The sequence below is a fragment of the Lathyrus oleraceus genome, chromosome 1, assembly GCF_024323335.1.
Source record: "Lathyrus oleraceus cultivar Zhongwan6 chromosome 1, CAAS_Psat_ZW6_1.0, whole genome shotgun sequence".
Lineage (NCBI taxonomy): Eukaryota > Viridiplantae > Streptophyta > Magnoliopsida > Fabales > Fabaceae > Lathyrus > Lathyrus oleraceus.
Window position 1 is genome coordinate 442,375,335 of NC_066579.1, and position 6,298 is coordinate 442,381,632.

The 6,298-nt window shown below is 30.9% G+C and overlaps 1 long non-coding RNA gene and 2 other non-coding genes across 3 annotated transcripts; 1 reads left to right on the forward strand and 2 right to left on the reverse strand.

Annotated features, from left to right (window-relative positions):
* Nucleotides 1–1,124: 1,124 nt before the first annotated feature.
* Nucleotides 1,125–1,215, reverse strand: TRNAY-GUA (transfer RNA tyrosine (anticodon GUA)). Its single transcript is given in 2 exon segments — nt 1,125–1,160; nt 1,179–1,215. It is a non-coding gene; the product is annotated as a tRNA-Tyr (tRNA).
* A 576-nt stretch (nt 1,216–1,791) lies between these two features.
* On the reverse strand, nt 1,792–5,300 carry LOC127081613 (uncharacterized). Its single transcript, XR_007788107.1, has 5 exons — nt 5,107–5,300; nt 4,171–4,384; nt 3,258–3,588; nt 3,120–3,157; nt 1,792–2,047 (listed from the first exon to the last, which is right to left on the reverse strand). It is a non-coding gene; the product is annotated as an uncharacterized LOC127081613 (long non-coding RNA).
* On the forward strand, nt 4,801–4,891 carry TRNAY-GUA (transfer RNA tyrosine (anticodon GUA)). The gene is given in 2 exon segments: nt 4,801–4,837; nt 4,856–4,891. It is a non-coding gene; the product is annotated as a tRNA-Tyr (tRNA).
* Nucleotides 5,301–6,298: the final 998 nt, after the last annotated feature.

The following is a 6,298-nucleotide window of genomic DNA, read 5'->3' on the forward strand; positions in this document are numbered from 1 at the left end:
AATTAATTTTAAACTTTGAAACAAACGAACTCTAATATTTACACTAAAAAATTTATAACACTTCTACAACAACGACTAAGCTTTATCCCATTAGGCGAGATCAACTACATGAATCAAATTTCGCCATAATATTTTATCAATAACCATACTTCTATTCAAATCATTAATCTTATATCTTTCTTAATAACTTTGGATATGGTCTTTCCGGGTCTTCCTCTTCCCCGAATTGTTTGTTTTCTCTTCATCTGATCTACTCTTCTTACTACAAAATTTATAAGTGTTCTCTCTACATACTCAAACTACGTGAGTCTATTTTCGACAATATTATCTATTATAGACATTATCCCGATACTCTTAATAATATTTTCATTTCTAATTTTATCTTGTTAAGTCTTACCACACGTGCACCGTAATATTATTTAAACCACTTCTATAAATATACAAAATTACTTTGGTTATTCATTCAAAAATAATTTTAAATTCAAAAATAATTTTAAATTTTACGTTATCAAATTTGTTCAACTCATTTTAATAGTAATGAATTTAAATATAAATTATTTTATATTCAAAACAAAATTTAATTTCCATTCTACTAAATATATTTTGTTTGTTAGAGTATATCCGATGGAAGAGCTGATTTTTGATTGCTTGAAGTATTTTATGTGGGATCAATTGTCATATAGCATTTAAATAATATTTCAATAATTTCAATAAGCAATAATCTTTGACTCAATTAATTTATAATAAATTTCACTAATTATCAAAATTAATATTATTTAATAATAAATAACACATTTTTTATATTTATATTTATATCACCCTTAATTATGATAAAAATGTTAAATATCCTAAACTTTAGAAATTCAAATATGCATTAAGCTCTTACTTATAAAAAAGAGAAAGTAGGGTCCGGTTTGGGTGAACGGAAAAAGAGCTACGATGCTGTGCTCATTCTCTGCTTCTCAGGTAAGTTCTTCTTCAATCTTTCTTTCTCGTCATTTTCTTCAAAACACATGCTGTTTAACTAAACAATAAAACTACTTATCACTCCTCCACTTTAAAACTAACACTCAAGATTCTTTAATAGATTCAAAACAAACAAAAAATAATAAAAAAATATCAATTCCGACCTACCGGATTCGAACCAGTGACCTAAGGATGACAGCATGGTATACCAACTACAGTCCTCCGCTCTACCAACTGAGCTAAGGTCGGTTTCTGTTATAAATTTGATTGAAATTTGCATTAACTAATTTTCTAACTATAGTGCTTACTAATGAGGCTTCTTGGTCGGTGTTTGCAAAACATGCATGCTTTTCATCAGAAGAGTTCACTGAGAATAACAATCTCCAAACAAAATTGGAAATAGTTTGTTAGGAAATGTAATGGAGTGCCTTTAGCAGCACAATCACTTGGAGGCTTATTCAAACATTGCTTTCTTAATTGTTCATTGTATCCTAAGGGTTACAAACTCAACCAGTTGATCTTGTTATTGGAAGATTTTAGAACATAGTCACACTGTTCACTATTCCTTTCGGTACATGATCCAAATTTGGGTACACGGTTTGCAACTCAAAAAAAAAAAAGAATTAGGTACCTTATGGGTCTAGATAGAATTAGGTAGGTGAGGGTTATAGATAGTAGTTATGCTATTCTAGGGATCATATCCATGTTCTGAACATAATATACATCAATTTCATCATTTACTTGTAAACGCTTTTCACAGGAGGTAGTTTTTAGCTTACTGTCCTCCATTTCATTAAGTGGAAACTTTGTCACCTCTTGCAAAAGTTACTCAATAATATGCATGCTATTTCTTCTCTGCATTCCTTCTTTCTTCAAAAGTGTATCAAATCTGTTTGTTTTCATTGGTACACATCCTTTCTTTTTGCACAACAATTCCTATTTTGATGTATAATAAAAGAATTGCATAACAATTTGCTTATTTGCTCAACTAGATTTGCTTATTTGTGCTCTCCTGCAAAATATCTACCTTCTCTATAGACCAGGTTTTGCTTCTCTAACAAAATGCATTGCTCTTATAATCCTGCAAGAGGGGAATACAGTTCAAGATTAATCAGTGGCAAAGTCCTACACCGGTAGCACATTCCTGCAGAGAAGTCAAGGAGCTTGACATCTTCCTTAACAGGAGCATGTCAAAAAGACCAGAAGGAAGATGTCAATGTGCATATCATAAATTTCATTCCATTTAGATCATTATTTTGTAAACTTGTTTTGATTCTGATGATGTATTATGTCTAATTCCAGCTACGTGAAAATGCTCCAACAAGTCTCAGTTAGGATGCGTTTTGGTGTGCAAATGGTGGGTTTGAAAATGCACTTCCAAAATTTGAAGGGCATTTTCGAATTTCCTTAACCCAACTCAGCTCATTTTTTGGTTCGATTTGGCTAGATTTATCCAACCTATGTACTCCTTTAATGATACATATATGGAGATTCCATCAAGCTATGGTATGACCAGTCATACATGGCTATGGTCTCAGGGTCAACATGGTGTATTGATTAAGTTAAATTAATTAAAACAGTCCCTCATTCATGGTTTGGAAGACTCATAAAAGCAATGGTGTCCTTTAATTATAAACAAAGCTCAGAAGATCAAAATATTGTGGATGAAACAAGTGTTAAACGATTTGAAGATACATTTTTAAGATCCTGTGGAATTGTTTTGCGACACCAAATTAACCATCGACATTGCACATAGTTCACCATAACAAGACAAAACACATTGAAATTTACTGACATTTCATTCAAGAAAAAATAAGTAGTGAGTTAATAACCATACATTATATTCTTTCTGGGTATTAACAGACAAGTCTGTTAAAAAAAGTAGCCAACCGATAAGTTTAAATAGTAGTTTTATTTTATCTTAAATTAGTTTCATTCTATTATATGAACTTATTAATTAAACCCAGTTACCTCTTCTAAATTTTTCTCTATTTGAACAATTATTGTGTTGTAACATGATTTTAAAATATATTATAAAATCTTTTTCTACACTATTTAAAAATCCAACTGATCTTATCAACTTTGAACTTCATTTCCTTCATGGTTATCTATTTTCAAAGAGAGGCGAAGTGAAAAGAATTACAATAACTCACCATAAGCTTCTTTATTTTTTCCCATTCAAAAGACAACTCTGCCAAATTCAGCAAAATCAATTTAATATTATGGTTGAGGTTGCATCAAATACAATTATGGCCTACAAACTATTACATTTCAATTTACTGAAAAATTACCATATAAAAGATAGCCCCTTATTTGTTTCAAAATCACTGCTCAGCCACATATTCCAGCAGCGGTATAAAATAGAAATCCTAAGTAATTCAAATCCAATATAAAGATGATACACATTTGGATAGTATCATAATAAAAAAAAACTTCTTTATTGTGTGTAAAACAAAACAAAACAAAATTTTAAGACAAGATAACTTCTTCATTATACTGTCATCCATCCACACACATTCTCAAAAAGAAAATGAAATCTATGCTTGGATAATCTTTACCTGAAAATATAAAGAGAAAGGACATTTGTTGTAACTCTGCATCGATACAATCTTGTACAAGAAACTGCAAACATGAAAAATAGACAAATATTAAAGGAAAATAAAGTAGATACAAAAGGTGGAATAAACCGCTTGTGCATAAAATGGATGAAATTAAGCAAGTGACATTTACATGAGTACTCCTTACGGATTTAAATATGTTTAATATCCAAATATCTGCTCTAATTACGCATGCATACTGCTTAAAAAGAGAAACAACAAAAGATTCCTAATGCTAACTAACACTAAAGTGCCTATTTGGGAGTTTAGATTATCCTTAAAATCACAATGAAGACTGCAAATTGTATGAAATCACCATCTTATTTTCTGTTCCTTGTTTGTCTCAGTATTGTAATTCTAATAGGGGCTATGAACTAAGAAATTATTCTTAAACTGTGTGTGACTGCTCCGGAATCAGGATTGTTTTTTCTGACGTTGAAACCAAGATTACAACATGGTTGAAATAAGCATCTTCTACAGTATCTATACAGATAAGGATCAAATATTTTGCTAATGCAGAGCAATGAAAGAGGATTCAATAAGTTGGTAAAAGAACTCCAATTGAAAACAAAAATGAATATAGTTGTTGAGGGAGTAAATTGTTAACCTTCCATCATGAGATCGCCCAACAAAATATCAACTTCTTCAAATATCTCCCGGTCATCCTCAACAAGATCAACTCGTCTTCATCCATGTCATAATCCTTAGGATACCATGAACAATAAACAAAAGGGCCATGCCAACCCGTGCCGTGCCTTAGGGGCACTCTTTAGGAATTCCAAATAAAGAAAAGTGCTCATGGAGCACTTGTTAGCATTTCCCTAAACAAAACATAGTTTCAAATGAAGAGGGAAAATGATCTAGAAGCTAAATCATTAATATATGTATAACCAATTTCAGCAGAAAATGAGCAGTTAGACTAATCTTGCACTACAATTTTAACAAGTATCCGACCGTACATTTGAGAGTTGCGCATACCAAATTCGGATCATGTACTGAAGCAAATAGTGAAAAGTGTGACTATGTTCTAAAGTCTTCCAATAACAAGATCAACAGGTTGAGTTTGTAACCCTTAGGATACAATAAACAATTAAGAAAGCAGTGTTTCAATAAGCCTCCAAGTCATTCTTATTCTCCGAACTCTTCTGGAGAAAAGCATGCATGTTTTGCAAACACTGACCAACACTATAGTTGAACAATTAGTTAATTTAATGTTAAACAGAATTTCTAACAGCAACCGACCTTAGCTCAGTTGGTAGAGCGGAGGTCTGTAGTTGGTGTACCATGCTGTCATCCTTAGGTCACTGGTTCGAATCCGGTAGGTCGGAATTTACTTTTTTTTTTTTTTAATTTCTATTTGATTATTATTATTATTATTAGAATCTATTAAAGGAATCTTGAAAATTAATTTCAAAATGGAAGAGTGATAAGTAGTTATGTGTGTTTAGTTTAGCATAGTGTTTAGTTTAGCATAGTGTGTTTAGTTTAGCATAGTGTGTTTTGGAAGAAAATGACGATAAAGAAAGGTTGAAGAAGAACTAACCTGAGAAGCAGAGCATGAACACGAGCATCTCCTTGTTTTTTGAGAGAGTTCCTAACCATAGGTGAGGAAGGTTTTTCTTTACAGAGATGGTTATAGACTTATAGCGGCCGTCATTCTCTCACCCAAACCGGACCCTATTTTCTCTTTTTATAAACTTTTAAGAGCCTCTTCATAGTAGAGAGTTTCTTCGTGCCATTTCCAATTTTTACTTGACACCACCCTATATATTCTCACTATAATTTTTTTTTTACTATAGTATATTTTTTGGATTTTTAAATTTTTAAATTTTTTGAAGTTTTCATTGAATTTTTTAGGAGTCTAACGTGTTTTTATGGATTTTTTAAGAATTTTATGAATATTTATTGAATTTAAATTACCAGATTTTTCAAATATATTATTGGATCTTTCAAATATGAGTTTTTATCAAATTTAAGAAAAAAATGAGTTTTTAACTTATTTTTTAAAATACACTATCGAATTTTTCAATAATTATGAATTTTTATCAGATTTTTAAAAAATATGAGTTTTTACTAGATTTTTCGAAAAATCTGATAGTGTTAATTTCAATTATTTTTTGTCTATCAAAATGAACTACCAGATAAATCAAAAAATTATAAAACATATCGGATTTTTCGAGTTGCACTACCTAATTTTTCGTTCGTTCTTTTTGGTTAAATTTTGACAAGGATATTTTGACCATTATGAAAATATTTGGAGGTGTCAGGTCAAACTTCGGGGTGACAGGAAGAAACCTCTAAAGTAGATTATGTAATCCGCATAGATTTATAAGTTTAACATTTTTTTACCTAGGCATACAAGTGCTCATTGCTTAAACTTTTGTGTAATTTATTTCATGAAATAAGGTAAAAAAAAAGTGTCTTGTTTATCATTAAATAATATTAATCTTGATAATTGATGGGGTTAAATATGAATAGATTGAATCAAATATAGACTGCTTATTGAAATCATTGTTGGAGTAAAATTGATTTAGATTGTTTAAATTAGGGTGGCAAAGCCAGCAACCCGCCCCGTTTAAGCTCGTCCAAAAACAGAGCAGAGCGGGGCAGGCCAACTTAGACATCCGAATTCAAAAGTCAAGTATGCCTCGTTTACTAAGGAGTTGGTGGGTTGGCAGATCGGTTTGCCAAACTTTTTTCTTATTTTTTTCATTTTGATTTACTGTTATATTTAC